The sequence below is a fragment of the Stigmatopora argus genome, chromosome 2, assembly GCF_051989625.1.
Source record: "Stigmatopora argus isolate UIUO_Sarg chromosome 2, RoL_Sarg_1.0, whole genome shotgun sequence".
In the NCBI taxonomy this organism is placed as follows: Eukaryota; Metazoa; Chordata; class Actinopteri; order Syngnathiformes; family Syngnathidae; genus Stigmatopora; species Stigmatopora argus.
Window position 1 is genome coordinate 9,761,735 of NC_135388.1, and position 17,618 is coordinate 9,779,352.

The window sequence follows — 17,618 nt, forward strand, 5'->3', positions numbered from 1 at the left end:
ATATTTGTAATTGTTTTTTTTCCTGAGTATTTAATCTCCAGTGAATTTCCAGTGTTTCTCCTTTGACACATTTCTCACATTTAGTTTCCAGCACTTCCAACTTTACTCCTTTCTTTTTGCGTCAGTGCTCATGTTTCCCAGCATGCGAAGCCAACGTGGTACCCTGGGATCCTCTTAAGCTCTGTGAGTATAATTGCTCTTCTTCTTGGTCCTTGCTCCCATGCTTTGTCGTGCCCGGTGTCCAGCATGCCGATCCTCTGACTGGACTTATACTGTCATCTGGGGGCCCCAAAACACCAAAATAACCATCCTCCCTCCCCTCTCTGGCTCACTTTATTTGCTACCGTACAACATTTACATGGCTACAACAAAATAGAAAATCCCATCAGTGATTCTGTAACTATTAAACAGTCTTTCACCTACTCCTTTTCTCTCACCAAATTGTTCCTGCCCTCTCTCTCTCTCCCTTTCTCATTCCCAGAGGCATGTGAACCACAGCCAGGGTTTTTATCAGCAGTCTTCCAGCAGGCCTTCCCAGGAGAGGAGGCTACAGGAAGTTGTACGATGATAAAACTGGACCATTAGTTGGCCAGCACTGGACCCTAGGGTTCATTAGCCCTTTCCTCCAATCTCACCGTGTGACTGTATCACAACAAAGACCTTATAGCTTCAGTTACGCCCTATTATTATATTAATTACGACTAATCGGTCATTTGGAATATTAAAGAATCTCTAAGAATAGGAACCACGTAGACCACCAACCATTGGTGCCGTTATACTGACATTTTGGTGGTTAATGCATAAACAATAAAATGCTGGATAAAACATTTTGTAAACCAGCTTCCATTAAACAGACAAAAAAACAAAAAACGCTCAGTCAACATTGTGAAAGTTAGTTAAATCTAATTAAGAGGGTATTGGCGCTTGATAGTCGAAAGATTCGAGTGGCTAAAATGTATTGCCGTTTAAAAAAAAAAAAAAACATTTGTAGCAAGAATCATCAGAAAAACAATACAGGTGCTATTAAATATTTAAAAAGTTTTAGCATTTTCAGTCATGCTAGAAAAAAAATCTTTTCTGATGGAAAAGTGTGACTCAAAATCACAACAAATTCATCTGGCATCCTCAAATACATTGACCTTAGTGGTTTCGCAGTATTTTTCTCCAATTTTACAAGAATGGAGGAGGCTGAACGTGCACTTAATCCTGAGCAGCATTAAGGTATTACTCAGCATTTTGCCAAGCAAAGCAAGTGGGCGTGACAACTGAGGAAGGATGTCAACAGCTGCCGACAAGGTGACGTCACAGCCTTGAACGCTACTGATGAAGCTCCCAAGAATAGTACATAAAATCACGGCGTTCTGGCCCTGGAATAGCAGAGCCAAATAATTATTTGGCAGCGACACTCACGAAAGTGATGACAGCTGATAAAAGGAGCAGCTGGATACAAAAGCAACAATTCAATGCTATTAAGCGTCCGAGTACAGACAAGCTTAGGGAAACAGGAATTGATGTGACAATTATTTGGTGTTAAGTAGAAAGTAAAATTCTGCTTTGGAGTTAAGTGGCACATGGAAGAAACACATTTTCAGAATAGAAATACAGTTGCCAAAGTCTGCCGTCCATCTGAGCCGTGATGCTAAATCATCGTGAAGCGTTGCTGCACATTTGTCAAACGTAGCGACACCTATGCCGCTACTGTCTCACCCCGTTGTTTAAGTCTAGGCAACATCAGGTTGATCTTTATAGCTTTCAAATATATAGCCCATAAATAATGTGAATGTGTGTCATAGTTCAAATCACAGATTAGAAACGAATCCATTCATTTTTACAGGGAAAACAGATTATTTTTAACCCACATGCAAAATGTAATAACAGGACTGCAATGACAAATAATGAGGAAAAAGCAAAAACTGGGATGAGGATTTGTTGACATTAACAATAACTTCCATTTCAGGCAACAACTCATATTGGCGACCACTGCAACGAACCACTCAGCAAAAAATATAAATCTAATATTATATCAAAAAGGCCACACACAATTATAAAGAGCAACAACTTTTTTTCCATTGAAAAAAAATCTCTCGATCGTTTCGAAAAGTGCACAAAGTTACAAGCCTTGATATGCCCACCAAGAAACTGTGCCAATGTCATTCTAAAATCTTATTTTACAACTAAGAAAACTTTTTTTGTACCAGCAAACTATGCTCATTTAAAGGAAGTCTGAGTTGAGCGAATGGAGGCAATAAACTGTGTTTTGTTGCTGCAGACATTCCTTTGCCAACCCAGGGAGAGCAGTCAAAATGACCCCGACAACAACAAGCATCCCTAATCCCCCGTCGTCGTCTCTCTGTCCATGGCAGCGCATCAGCCAGTTTCCTTATCTGGTCTCCACTCAATTACCCTGCATTACAGTGCGTATTGGAAGCCTCAAACACGCAGCCTGTGGGGAGGTTGAACTGAGAGGCTATTGATGGCCCTTTCAAGATCCCTTTAGTTTCTGAACAAGAGTCAACTCATGTTCATCATGTTTCTCTACGACAGAAAGTCAATCCCTTAACATTTGGCCACAATGCACCCTGTTAGAGTAGTCTTAACCTCTTCCTTTATAAAGTACTGAGTTTTTTTTCCAAGTAAATAAGTAACAGGTTACCTAGCAAAATAAAGGTAATTTCAATACAAATATTGTGCTAGTGGTGGAGTTACAGCAAGTGTGACCCGGTTTAATTTTATTCTGAGGCTAGCCAGAAATAAATTATGTGAAAGAATTATTTACTCAGATGTTAGATACATTATTAGTAAGAAATATTGTCTGGCCCTCATTTAGGAAGGCTCTCACGGACTTTAAAAAGACAAGAATATGCAGCTTGATATTATACATGACCATTTAAAATCACAATGTGCCACTGCGGTGGATGGGGCAGGGAGGACAGCAAAGAGAACATGTTGTCTGTCTCTTGTTCCCTCCTTTTAAGGCAACACTGGTGTGGGAGCTTTGTTCTGCACCGATGCTGTGGCAAATTAGTAGAATTGCACAGCTCAGAGTTTCACGACTTATATAATTTCACACAAAGGAAACAATGTCACATTAAGGGAATAGGGAAGCTTTGTCTAAAACACATTTCACCAGAAAGAATCTAACTTGAAAAAAAAAAAACTTTCATTTCATTTTCATGATGTGAAATAGCAGAGAAAAGTCACAAAAATGCTATATTTCCAAGAAGTAGATACAATTGCTGTGAGGAGACATTTTTTAAATCTAGAAGTATTTTACCCGATAATATGCAAGAGTTTCAGAAAGGCCACCACTGCTTGTGGTGTCCATTATAACATCACTTAGGTCAAAGCCTTTAGAAAGCCTTCCTGGAAATTATGATTTCAGAATCAAGCCACACATTCCTCTAGAGCCATTCGACGAAGAAAAAAACCTTGAGATATCATCCCCACCTTTGGTGCAAAAGAGCTCTATGCTGAAACAAATTGATTTGTTGACCTCATCACCTTCCTACTCGCAGAAATGTACAGCCCATGTCAGACTGGGCGAGATTGTCAAGTGATCCATCATGGAGACTTTATCTCCCTGTCAACACCCAACTGCTTTCAAGAGCTATCACACCCTCGGTGACAGCATCTCCTCACCTGTCCATCCATCACAACCTAGACGTATCGCAACGTGTTTATCAGCAATTAGGGCAGCGGGGGTAAGGGGGGTTCAGACTGAAACCAGCTGTGTTAGAGCGCTGAGTCAAGACTGGACCAGCTGATGTAAGCTCTAAAGATGATATGATATGCACATTGGATGTTTTTTTGGTCCAAAAAATATGGCAGTAATGCAATAATCAAGACATTGTTCAAGCAGCCCCTCAAGAATAACAGCTTACTTCACTACCAAATGTATATATACAGTACATAGTATATGTACAGTACGTACATACGTATATATTGAGGATTGTAAAATCATCTCTTCCTCTGGAAATGTCTGATTTAAAAAAAAGAAAGAAAGACTGGGATGTTTTCATTGGCAAGTTGTCATTACATTTGGTATTAAGTATAGTAGAACATCCAAGGTCAAAAAAAATTATGGGAAACTGGAAACAATTTTCCCCGATTAAGTTGATGGGGGAGGGAAACGGGAAATCTAGTCAAGGGTCAAACAGTCACAGCTATAAAACTATTAACCTGTGTATAATTGTTAAGGTAATGTGAGAAATTGAACTGTGACACAAATGTAAACATGTTCGGGTTAACTATAACAGTGTACCTCAAATGACCTTAAGTTATAGCATAGGAAGTGAAATTGAGGCATTATACTGCGTTAAAGTTTCCAGTGTGCATTAGTGCATTATCTATTATTTAATGAAAGTGTCAGCAAAACAGAAGCTTTTTGTGTACATGTCCAGTTGATATTATTAGTCCACACATTTCTTTGCAAATTATAGGATTCTGGTACAAAAAAGGAGACCAAAATACATGCATCTTTGACAAATTTTCGCGCAAGTGATGTGCGTTAAACTTACGAGAAGCCAAGACACTTCTGGGACCATATTAATGGCCTCTCGTTAATGCCAGATAAGTATGTTGTAGTAGTCTTACTAAAAGGTGTGTTTAGAACCACTGTACCTGAAAGTTAGTGAAGCCAGTACTTTGACACTAGAGGTGGGAGTGTGGCCACACTGCTAAAGAAAACACCCCAAAGTCAACATGAATGCCACTGATTAGTGTATAGATACATATTTGTGTGGCTCCACATGTGCAGAAATTTGGACAGGGTCACTCATGTTCTTCATGTGTGTTCCACGTGTTCCAACCACATTTTTGCAAATATTTACAGCGGGTGTAAAAGGCTCTTGATCTCGATGCACTGTTTACTCTCCTGTTCGCTCTCATTCAGACTTTTTTTTATGCTGCCTGAGTGATGAGGGCATAGAATCAAGGAGTGGCGGGGTGCTGAAAAAGAGCAAATCAGGTCAGCCCAAAAGTGAGCCAGCAAGGAGAGCACCTACGACAAGGAGTGAGAGGAGGGCTGAGGGGGCTTTCAATGTGATGGATGACTAGTCATTTAATAGGAATGAAAAGCTTGATCCACCAGTCTCTTATTTGGCAAAAGCCCACCATGTAGTAGTGAAGTGAGGCTCATTGGCCTAATTGTGGAGTCATTTGACATCTGCTGACATCTGAAAATGTATTAGCTACCCCTGCGGGAGGGAGGGAGGAATGGAGAGCGGAATGGGCGAGAGGGCGCTTGTAATGATCCCTGCTTGATTTTGAAATGACGCTTTGGGTGTGCATGCCACTGCAATGAGAACAAAAACACGGATCCCATTACAGAACAAAGTATCACATTTGTGGTCTTTGTCATCAGCGTGTGCTGCAGTTTGATCAATGGTCTTTGTGTGGTGATAACATGAAGTCATGTGTTACTGAAACTAATGAGCTTTGCTGCTGGGTGGCCTGCTGGACACCTCAAACAGACACACATACATACACACACATACGCATACCCCCTATTCACTAAGGCCCATACTCTTCTGCATGTGCAGAAAAACACATTCACCTTTAAAACACCCCTACAGACACATATTTTGAAACATACATTGTCATTTACATATGGAGCCTATCCCAGCTAACTATGGGCACCAGGCACGGAACACCCTAAATTGGTGGCCAGCCAATTGCAGGGCACAAAGAGATGGACAACTATTCACGCTTACACTCAAACCCAAGTGCAATTTAGAGTGTTCAACCAGCCTACCCTGCATGTTTTGGGGATAGAGGAGGAAACCAGAGTACCCAGAGAAAACCCACGCAAGCCCAGGAAGAACATGCAAACTCCACACAGTGAGGTTCGAACCCTCGACCCACTCCCCTCACCGGGCCGCACCTTCAATCTATGGAGCTTTTGATCATTTGTTTGTTAGAAGCAGTTAATAAAGCAACAATTTCCTTCTCCCTTTCCGGAGAGCTGGTGGATGAGTTAAAAAGTACCTGTTGAAAATGGGAAAGAGCAAGAACCCCCAAGTTTTAAAGTGCCAACTTTCCTCCGCAGAGTCCTTCAACTCTATACCTCCACATTCCTTCCAGTATAAAAGCTTCTGTTCTCTTAAAATGGTGAGGAAACGGAGCTACAGGCCAGATTCCTCTCCCCTGTCCTGGCAAAAGTTGTGGAAGAGGCCTTAAGATCATTAGTGGGGCTGGCATGGGTGCTCGAAAGAGATTTGCTGAACATGCCACTATTATCCAGTAAAAATGAACACTGCTTTTCCCTGAAACTAATCACGCTGCCAGTTTTATGCTCTTTTTTTGAAAAAGGCAGCTGTCAAAATAGTTCATATAACACCGGCAAGGCAGCAGAGACATGTTCCAATTCTCTGTCCATATATGATTGCTGATCCTGGTATGCTAAAGATCTCCATGGCCACCATCGCACTCTGCAGACGACCTTGCAACGGGGCCGCTTGATAGTCAGGCTTTTGTGCTCAGCGCAAAACGTTAATAACAACCTAACTGGCCAGTCTTCAAGCCAAACATTAAGCAAACGCAATAAACAGAAGCAAAAAAACTGCTGGCAAAAGCTGCAGATTAACACAAGGAAGAGGACAAAAATGAAGAAAAAAAACGTCCTCTATGCACCATTGCATGACATCACAGCACTCCCAGCTTCCATTAGTGCCTAATAAATGAAGGCCTAACTAGCCGGAGTGGGTGGGAAATAGAGGCAGGCGATGGGGGTGCCGCCACCTCATGGCTCTGTCAACTCCATCAAGAACACTTGAATGCGAGGGGGTAGTGGGAGCGAGGAGAGGTTTGCAGCAAAGCAAGGGTGGAAGGAGGCTAAAAAAACCTCTCGGCCCATTAGAGAAATCAGGCCGGGACTCTAAAAACACCCTGAGAGCATAGAGGCCGAGTGGCCCTGATGTAAACATACGGTGGGTGGCAGCCCCCGAGCGCTCTGACAGCCAACGGCGGCCGTGATGGATCTGCCGAGTTATCTCATTTTCCACTGTTTTAATTAGAGACTGGGCTATGAGCCTCAGCAGCTGGCTCTGCTGTACTGACTCCTGTGGCCTGACACGGAAAAATGTCCAATGATATGGCAGCCAAGTTCAGCCTGTCCACCGACAGGCGATTCACAATAAAGTTGATAAAATATAGAGAAAGAACACAAGACAAAATGCTGTAATGGACGCAAGCATTTCTCAGTTCATGACCACTTTTTACAATTTGATGTTAAGAATTAGGGAGCCCAGCACTTGGTTAGCAGATTTTCTTTGAAGTTCTCAGGTTGGGGGTTCAAATGTGGGGTCCAACCAGTTACAAATGCCTCCAAATACAAAAATTTTAGGTTACAAAACACTGATATGCATTTGGCTGTTCCAATATACGAAAACAGGATCCATGTAACAAAATCCCCTAAAAACGTAAATAGATTTCCTGTGTCCATTATTCATTTATTTTTTTAATTTTCCTGCATCCTGCTTGACACTTCACTGACTTCCTATTGGAGCTTCACAACAGCAACCCTAATTTGATGCCGGTTTGTCGTCATGGGGTTCTTTAATTAAAAAGATTGGCATTGAGAAAATGAAGTTTTATCTTGATGCCTGTTTGTCGTCATGGGGTTCTTTTATTAAAATTATTGGCATGGAGAAAATGAGGTTTTATCTAGATCTCCTGGTGTCCAAATGTGTAAGGCGTGGATGAAGAGGACGGAACAACTCAAAATGAAGCAGGAAATTTACGGGTTGATTCCTGAATCAAACACCTGTTTTTAATTTTTCCAATCAGTGCTTTGTTAGTGAAGAGCAAGTTGTGCAAAAATTTACAGAAATGCAGTTAGATACTTGCAATTGAAGGAAGGCAATTCAGGTTCGTGATAAAATGCTGAGGTTCTAAACTTTAGACCTTCATGCATTTTGCTAAGATTGACTCTTGCATCACTGCAGACTGAAATTAGCTAAATCTCAGTAGGTCAGGAAGAGACCTATGCAGGTGGGTGTCATTGGACGAAGCATGTGCTGCCTCTTTGAGACATTTGTTTGTACACATGATGAGTTAGTATTCGCGCCAACAGGATGTTTGGGGCCTGAACATGTGTGAGTGGGTGGGCTGCGTAAGGGGTTGGAAGATGTGATTGTAACCCAATAAATGGCATACCACTCACCAAATATGTATTTGTATTCAATGACTTTGGAATATACAGTATAGTGCAGCTGCTGTAAGAAAAAAAGGACACCCCACTCCAGAAAAAAAACTCTTGGAAATGCTGCAAGCGTCAAATGGCCGTCAGTGAGGATCGGATTTTAACGTGCTGCTCAGAATGGTCAATTTTTCCACATTTCACACATGCATCGTCAGTTTGATGCATGGCGGGGGAATCTGGAGTGAGTAATCAACGCAATGAACGGGAGGGAGCAATGCGGATAACGCTGGACGAGTGAAGAGGTGATAGAGACAATTCAAGTGAGAAGAAAAGAAAGGTGAACGCGTGTATGTTCATCACTGCACCGTGTGCAATCATTTGGGATTGATTTGAATTACTAATGCTTTAATTGATTGGGAAACACACACTGCGAACATCTGTCGCCAATAGCTGCAGAGTAGCAGCCAAGACAAACCATTTCTACATCACACGGTCACAAATGCCAATAACAAGAATCCTCAGCCAAAAATCTTGGTAAGAGAAAACAAAACATGCATTGCTAAAATTGCAAAATATCGTCATCTGAAAACTGAGAATCTTGAACTGACATTGTTATGCCACAATTTATGATTGGGCGAAAAGAGCAATCTCGGTGGAGGAGTAGGGAGCGTTACCAATCAAAATGTGAACAAGTGCCCCAATCAATTCAATGCTATTCAAGTTGGAAAGTCAGAAGTGAGCATTCCTAAATTTACAGGAATCCTGCGAGTCAGAAAAGTGGCTTGATGAATGTTTATTCACAGGAGAAAATTGACAACAGTCCTGTGCACAATAATAGATCAGCTCGATTAAATAGGTAAAACATTGAACGTTGATGTGGAAAAAGGATTATCGCGTTTATTTTATATTATACTAAAGCTTCAAAATTTCATTGCTCTGACAGACTTCGCATGAGTGCAGATTTTGCGGACACGATGACTGGGACTACAACCTTACCACTATCGATTAACATTGACTTACATACAAAGAAGGGGGAAAAATGAAGTTGAAATTTGATTTTTTATTTATTTTTAAGTGTGTGACATTTAGGATTAGAGTTCCAGCTGCACACTTAGCACTTTGTAAAAGGCAAAAAGAAACACGGTCTGACAATGAACATACGTATTTGTCGCTGAGCTGTCCTGAAAGTGGAAACTACAATCAGTGGCTCTCCAAGGAACAATTTGCCTGGGAAAAGAGTCCTGCCTGAAGAAAATGAAATTGATCACCCACATTGTGGAGCATGTATGATGCAGATAAGTGCAATGGTAGGAGTGTAAATCACTGATTATGATAATATGATATTGATTCGTTGGATAACAATTTTCTTTTTACGGATATTGCAAAGTCGCAACTCAATAATCCACAACAACTGATGCATCGAATGACTCAAAATTGAAGCATATTACTGTGACTTAGTACATTTGAAGCGTCAAAATTCAACGCGTCTTGCAAGTTCACGTAGTTATTCATCAATGCCGAAGCCGCTAGTTACAGTTCATTCATGTCAGACAAGCGAGCCGGTGGGAAAGGCTCAGCTCAAGGCTCGTCATTTAGGGGCCCTACCACAACCACATTCACTCGGGAGTTGAACTTCTTAGGTCAATTTCGACAAAGCCCTTAAGTGTAATAGAAGGAAAATTTATGTTATATTTATTATGCGGACCGGATTGCTCAGGTTAAAAATTATACGCATTTCCTAACAGTAATGTATAGAACTTATTGATTTTTTACATTCCAAAAATTAAAAAGTTAACAAATTTATCACTTAGCACTACTTCACAGGCATGATGATTCGTTTCACAATATGCATCAATTGCCTGATTAAGCCCATCTTCATATTCACCTAAAACCCACAGCTAACCTGCATGCTAAAAATGTTGTTCCATGAAAGCTGGATGGGCATTTTCTTAGGGACAATTGTGAGAAAATACTTTCCGTGTGAGATGCCACATTTCAGGTCGGGCTAGCTCCAAACAATGCACGTCCACACACCCCGTCTGTGTGACTCAGTGACCCTGAGCGCCCTGCAGGGACTTTCTTAGCCAGGCTGGGTCTGAAACCACTCCAGCCCTGACCCCCATTCATTTGGACTGACCCGTCTTATCGGCTCTGCCAGTTCGGTACCCCTCCCGCTCTCCTCCCCCTCGGTCCCGCTTGCCATCAACCGCACCAGTCAATTCTTTTTTCCTTCCCCTGCACTGACACGCATGCGAAACCACATGCAGTGGGAAAGAAAAGCGTGCCGACTCCGAGCTCTTGGACAGCGCGCTCCTGTGTCAAGGCCACGGTTGCAGATCGGGAGGCCAAGAAATCAGGCCTTGTGGAGGGTGATTAATAAAGCTCAGTGAAAGGCCACAACATGCGGGGAGCATTCCACCCGGGCCAGGAGTGACGGCTCACGCACACACACACACACACATGGCTTTCGCGAGTGCTTCCTCACGTCTCTGTGAAGCCTCACTTTCAAGCTACTGCGTTTAATCACATGCTCGCCTGCAACATCTCCAGACCTAATTAACATCGAATGGTGTGGCGGGACTCATGCACGCATGCTCTCATGAGCAATCTGACCTTTTACTCATGTATGGATTAGCAGCGATGCCTGTGAGATGCAAACAGTTGCTCACGTAGGAGGATACCGCACACGAGGAGCAGAGCCTCAGTAGCAAATCCCACAGGAGGATGAGAATTATTTGCAGAAATGCCATACGAGGTGGAAAGTTGACAAATAAAAGTATGGGAAAGTCACAGCCAGGATTGGGAAAGGAAATCAGTGGCATCAAATGATCGGTGTCATTAAAAAAAAAATCAAAAAAAAAACAGCAATCAAAGTTGAAAAGATCCACAGATGGCTTCAAAGACATGCTTGACATTTTCTTGAATCTAGCTTTAGGGGTTTTGGCAAACTTAATTGAGAAAAATATAATAATCTTTCACCAAGACTCACACTCAGAAAACTCTTCCAAATTTTTATCAAATGTGACATTGCTCTTAAGGTAGGTATGTTAAATACTATTGTGATTTTTTTTTTAAAAAGCAGAGCAGTAGTCTGACGAGAGAACTGGGTTGAACGTGAGGCCTCTAACTAGCTGATTGCCTTCCTAAAAAAAAAATTATAAGTTGACTAGCAATTGGTTAGCACTTGAACAGACTAATTTTTTTTCTGGCGATTGTAGGCCCAGTATGGTTTGCAGTTGTCTAAATACCTTACATAAGAGAAACAGAGGCACAAACACACAATCACACGCTACACTGCCAATAGGACCAATATCAAAACAACCAATCAGGCAAGGTTCTAAATTTGTTGTGTTTTGTCGGAAGGGATTTTTTCCCCTTCAGTTTAAAATGCCATATCCAGAAAAAAAATGCTTCAACTGATATGCCAGTATCTTTTACATAAGATGCTTCACTTGACCAGCAAAGTGCGGTAAGTACCCTGAACGAGTCGATGATAGACAACGGAAAGGTCTCCGCACAAACAAACCATCAAGCTCCAAACTGTGGCCTTTATTGAGAAGCGTACTTTTAGGTGACTTGGAGTGGCTCGCGACCTTACGAAGACGGGTTGTGTCGACTTTGCTTGAGTTTTCCCTGAGACAGCAGCAGGCCGGGTGTTTTTCAGTATTTACGTGAGTGTTTACACATATGTGTACAGGTCCTTTAAGAGGTTTACATATTGAAGGTAATAGGATAACTTTCCTAGAGAGAAACAGGTGCTTATCTTGTCATAGCTGTTGTGTTAAGCCGATCTTTGACCCCAAAGTTAAGAGTCAGTTGAGAATTTAAAAGAAGAAATATGCACATTACACCCACTCTCCTGCCGCCTATCATTAATTGGGACAAATGAGTAAATGTGGTAATTGTTGGCGAGATTATAATTTATTTTATAACTAGTACTGAGAGACCCTCATTGGTGTTCGCTGAACAGGAAGGGGGAAAAAATGACAGGATGTCTATGTTTTAACCAAGATTTTGAGTGCTGTCTTTTGGGGGTTCGCCAGTAATTCAGTGGATGGTTAAGAAGGGGGTGGGCTGGGGGGGGTTAACAGGAAAAGCTCAACGCTGTGTGGGGTCCATCTCCTTTGGCAGGGCTATTGATTTTCAGAAATCAAGCATTAACAACATTACAATGTAACTGTGAGACGTACAAAAAATGATAGTTATGAAACAGTGTAATTTAGAGCAGTGTTTTTTTTTTTACATTCCACATTCTATTAGAGCCATAAAAACATATATGATACTTAAAAATGCATCACATTGTTGAGGTTAAGCGGCACGGAAAAATAAATGAATAGACAATGTCAGGAAGTGGTTTAAACCTTTGTTACCGACTGCCTTAAAACAAGTCAAATCTACCAAGATTTGCCCATTTTACTTTCAACATGCTGCAAAATGTCATCAGCTCAAGGAAAGATGAAAACTTGTGATTCTATATTTTCCAAAGATGATCTCCAAAAAGCCTCACTTCCCAAGCGCAGCTAAAGAAACTACACATAGCCTAGCATCTGTTTATGTTTCAAAATCGGATTCAATTCCTTTTTAAATTACTTTGGAATTAAAAGTCACTTACCGCTCAATTACACGTTCGAATTCAATTCTTTCTCATTTATGTGACGTCAAAATAAATGTTTAACCCTTTCCCCCGCAGAAATAGGTTGTCAAGTGTCTGGGGTTAGTTCAACTGAGCCTGCGTGTCTCCAAACTAATCTCCGGGGCAAATAGGGCTGCGGATGTGAGAGGGGAAGACGGTCTTGCAAACAGCCTCTAGGCTCAAAGTAAATCTGGGATGGAGGGAGATAATGAGCGGCAGGGATGAAGTAGAGTTATGGAGGTCTTATCACCTGAGCCCCTGGGTCAGGCGGCACTGCTGGTGGCCACGTTCGACGAGATTATCACAAAAACACACTCTTGGACTTTAGTTGCAGCATTTGTTGTCATGCGCACTTCAAGAAAGTGGCAGAAAAAGAAACAAAGTGTGAAGAAATCATCTTGTTTCCCCGAGAAATGTAGGTAAAATGATTTGCATGTGAATGCAGCTCTTGAGTGACGTCCTACACTGGGTCCACTCAGGATCTTTGTGGGGGTCATGTGGGGGAGACGCAGACAAAGTGCAGTGTGGGGCTGGCCAGACCTCAGGCTGTGATTTGTTGAAGTGCATGAGACGGGAGTCAACCACAATCGGAATCAATCACCTTCGTGGCACCAACGTCGATAATACCCCAATTTTTACGTGCACTTACAAACAGCCATTAATTATCCAGAGACAAAACAAGCCAAATGTTAAGCCCCTGTCGCGCTTCAAGCCACGGTATGCTTTTCCACGAGCCAACAACATTGTTGTGCTCTGGATTTGGTGGTAGCCCGGTGAGGAAGAGGATCTTACTTTAGGAGGCTCACGCGGGGGATCCCAGCCAAGATGAGACAAGCCAGTATTGTCTTACAATTAGCATACTTACTCCAAGCAACCCGCAGACTCAAAAGCTGATGGAAAGATTGATTGGAGGAAGTTAATCGCTATTTGATACGGTCGAGTTCATTCAATGAAGTGTTTGGGGATTGAAATGGCATCAGTCGAGTGTGACAAGAACAGAATGGCTTCCTGATAATTAGTCATCTCATCAGGTAACACATAAATTACAAAACTATTAGGGTATTCCGAGTAACAGTGGGGAAAGGAGGAGTAGGATTCCGGCTTAGGGTGTCAGTATGTCTCCCATTATGGTTGGGCTGCGTGGACAGAGGAACTCTGCCTGCCTGCCTGCCTGCCACAGCTTTATTTATTTGACTGTCTTTCATCTGCAAACCACCACAATCTACATCAGAGGAAAATCCGCTCTGCATATTCCGTAGGTGTCATTTAGGATTGATTCCCTGGAATTAGTAGAAGTCAAACGAAACCATGTGGCTGTCGGTCTGACCATCTGTCCGTCTTTCCCCACGACAGAGTCCATAACTATACACAAGAAACAAGAAGTTGCTTCTTCGACATTTTTTCATTTTAGCTCAGTAGCAGCAAAATCATGCTGTAAATTGAATTATTTACATTTATTTGCACACTGACATTTAGCTGAGGATTTTTAAGAAAATATAACAATTCAATAATTATTTATTATATAAATTATATGTAATATTCAGAAATTATATTCAAGTCTTCCAATAATAACAGCTTTTCAAATATAAAAAGTTATCAAATAAAAACAATTTACCTCAAAAGAAAGTCAGTGGTTAAATTACTCATTTAGTGAGTGACTAATTAGTAAAATTAACATAAGAGACGGAAATGTGTATGTACAAATAAATAGGAATGTGCAAATTCAGATATTTCCTGTTAAAAAACAAATATTTACTATGCTTACTGCTTGAATACACACAAGCCTTTCTACAAAGAGGACGAGGGAACATTAACATATGGGAATTCTGCAATTTGACATGCAGTGAAAGTCCTACTGAATTTATTAAACTCAAAAAATTAAATATTGCTTGTGCAGGCCGAAACCACCTCCGGGATTATAGGTTTTTCAAGTTCCTACAGAAGTCTTTGTTGATTGAAATGTTGACATTTGAATGAATACTGTGTGGTCATGTGACTGCCTGAATCCATGTGCATTATTAAATTAAGGGAAATGTCAAACTTTTGTCAAAATCCTTTTGCTTTTTGGGCTATTTCATGTTTATTGGAACAAGTGCATATGCTACCACAAAGACAATTGAGGACCACACTAGTAACATAGCTCCAGTATTACAGCATATGCCATAGCGCTAATGGTATTTTTCAAAGCCACTTTGTATGTATGAACAGCAATATTAACACTGTCAAGTTAGACATACTATTGTATGTCTTTAAACAAAAAAGGGCTATTACTAAAAATCTCCCCCCAAAATCATATTGATATAGTATTCATGCACCAGTATTTTGAGGCAAAATACATCAATTTAAATTAGGGGGGGAAATAAAAATTAATCTTACTGTAAACTGACCGCATCACATTATTTGCTCTTTTTACAGTAGCCAATGAACCCAAAAACACATCCAATGATCCAGCAAACATCCATCGACTAATGGCCAGCAAACCCCTTGCCTCAATACTTCCTGTCGACATTCACGACACACTCAACAGCCTGTTCGTGACTGTGTTTACTCATCCCGTACACATTAATAAAGCAAGCACAAAACCTTTGCTGATCGCAGTGGTTTTGCACGATTTTTACGACAATGTAAACTCGTCTGTATTAAAATGCAGGATGTTTAAAATCCGAATGTAGTTTTGCATCATGACTTTTGAATGTCCTTCATAGCATATGAGGACGCATCCCACCAAATGTCTGGAGTAATCAGGAGACTCCTATAAAATGCTCAGATACAACTTTTTTTTTTCCAATCACAAGAATAAACATGAAGAAAAAGACCTTTAATTTGCACTGAAATGGAATCAAGAAGCTTGAGGCCATCTCCTGTGGCAAGCCTGATTACTTAATCATAGGTGATAAGCACAACTATCAATCAAATCCTCTGACAAGAGTTACAAGTCAGGAGAATTTTGGCCAACTCAAAAACGTTGGTTCTTATTGAGGTGGCTTGTGTTTGTGTGCGCGTGACTATGTACGTGGAAAGCAATGAGGTGTTAGTTATGTTTATTTATAGAGGATAAGTGCAGTACAGACCTATCTTGATAGCAGAGTTATAATCAACTGGTCACTCAGTAGATTGGCCAGGAGGGACTATTTCTATGAATTCATGAGTGAGAAATATTTTTAAAAGATAGAGTGGAGATTTGGCACTGAGTCTCTCTTTGCAGGGGGGGGGGGGGGAAAGAAAAAAAAACATTTTTCTTAATTTAAAGTAACGTTACTTTAGGAGTGTGATATTTTCATTGAACAGCATCAATATTGTAATTTTGTACAAAGTGATTATGCAACTAGGTGAGTGCCCCACTAATTCTACCAGGAAACAAGGTGGCATTAAAATGGGTTAATTCTACGCAGATGAAATTGAAATATGGAGAATTAAAAGCACAATGTGTCTTTAGAGCTTGTTGAGTTTGAGGTTTCCATAACAAATACATAACAGTAAGAAACATATTTGTGCTTAGATTAGTTTAACTGGTACCATAACTATACTTGCAACAACAACAACAACAACAAAAAGTCACTTAAATCATCTTTCCCCAGTAAAATCAAAGGAAATGGTTTAGTCCATTTCAAGCTGGTTGGCTGCCAATGTCGGCGCCAGACGTCCAATTCAGTGAATTTCCAAATAAAACAGATACATTTGACTAGTGATTAGAGGGCATTTAAACCCAATCAATCTCTTTGGTCAAGAGAGGATACAACAAAATAATATTCCTCAGACATTAAAACAAATGATGTCTCCAACTTGGATGAAAAATGATGAATTATCTTAAATGTCATGAAAACCTTTGAACATATTTATTGATTATTTATTCATTATTTATTTCTTATTTATTTGTCTGTTTGTTGTTATTTGTACAGCTCGTGGTGAAGCTTTAATCTCATCATACTTGTATCATGACAATAAAAGCATTCAATTCAATAATAAAAGTCACTCATTATAATTGAAACAATATTAGCTTTAGGAAAAGGAAAAAGAGGGGAAATGATGACAGTGACACTTTAAATTTTACAGTATATTTCATAAAAGTTACGTTGTTTGGGTGTATTTGGGACATGGGCAATGCAAGTTTTTATATACAAAACGAACGTACAACTTGTTGAAATGGTACTCACAAATCCTGAGTTCGATGGTAGAAGGGGATGATGACGCAACTAATGGCAGCAGCGACAACACGTTGTCAATATCAACACGAGATGACTTTGTAACCTCAGCCGTTTCCTAACATAGAATCCATCCTGGTCTGCTGCACAACACAAGTTAACCTTTAGTCTTCATGCTAAAATAAACATCCATATTGTACAAGAAGCATGCAAAACGCCAACCCGAATGTTAGTCCACTATAACGCTAATTGCGAGTAGCAGTCTATTGTTTGACAAACATTTCATCTGAGCACAGCGAAAATATATACATAAAATACTCACAATGCATCTGATGACAAAGTCTTCATAACGGGAGAGCCAAGCTATTCTGGATCTACTTATTTTAGGGACTAATTTTACCAGATCGACGTATTAATCTTGAGCTGAAAGTAATACATCCTACAACTAATTATTCGGTCCCGAATAGCTTTCAGGTGCGACCACGCCCACTTCCACCAACCCGGACATCACAGATACAAAAAAAATCATCAACACGTGCGAGATGATGAACGTAAAATTAAAAAAATATATATTTTAAAAATAAGCAAAGAAATAATATAATGAAAAACAATGTTTTTATTAGTGAAATCAATCTTAATAGAAAAGCAAACTTATTATATTAAAAAACAAAATGCAATGTCCATTATTACTATTTTGCATATT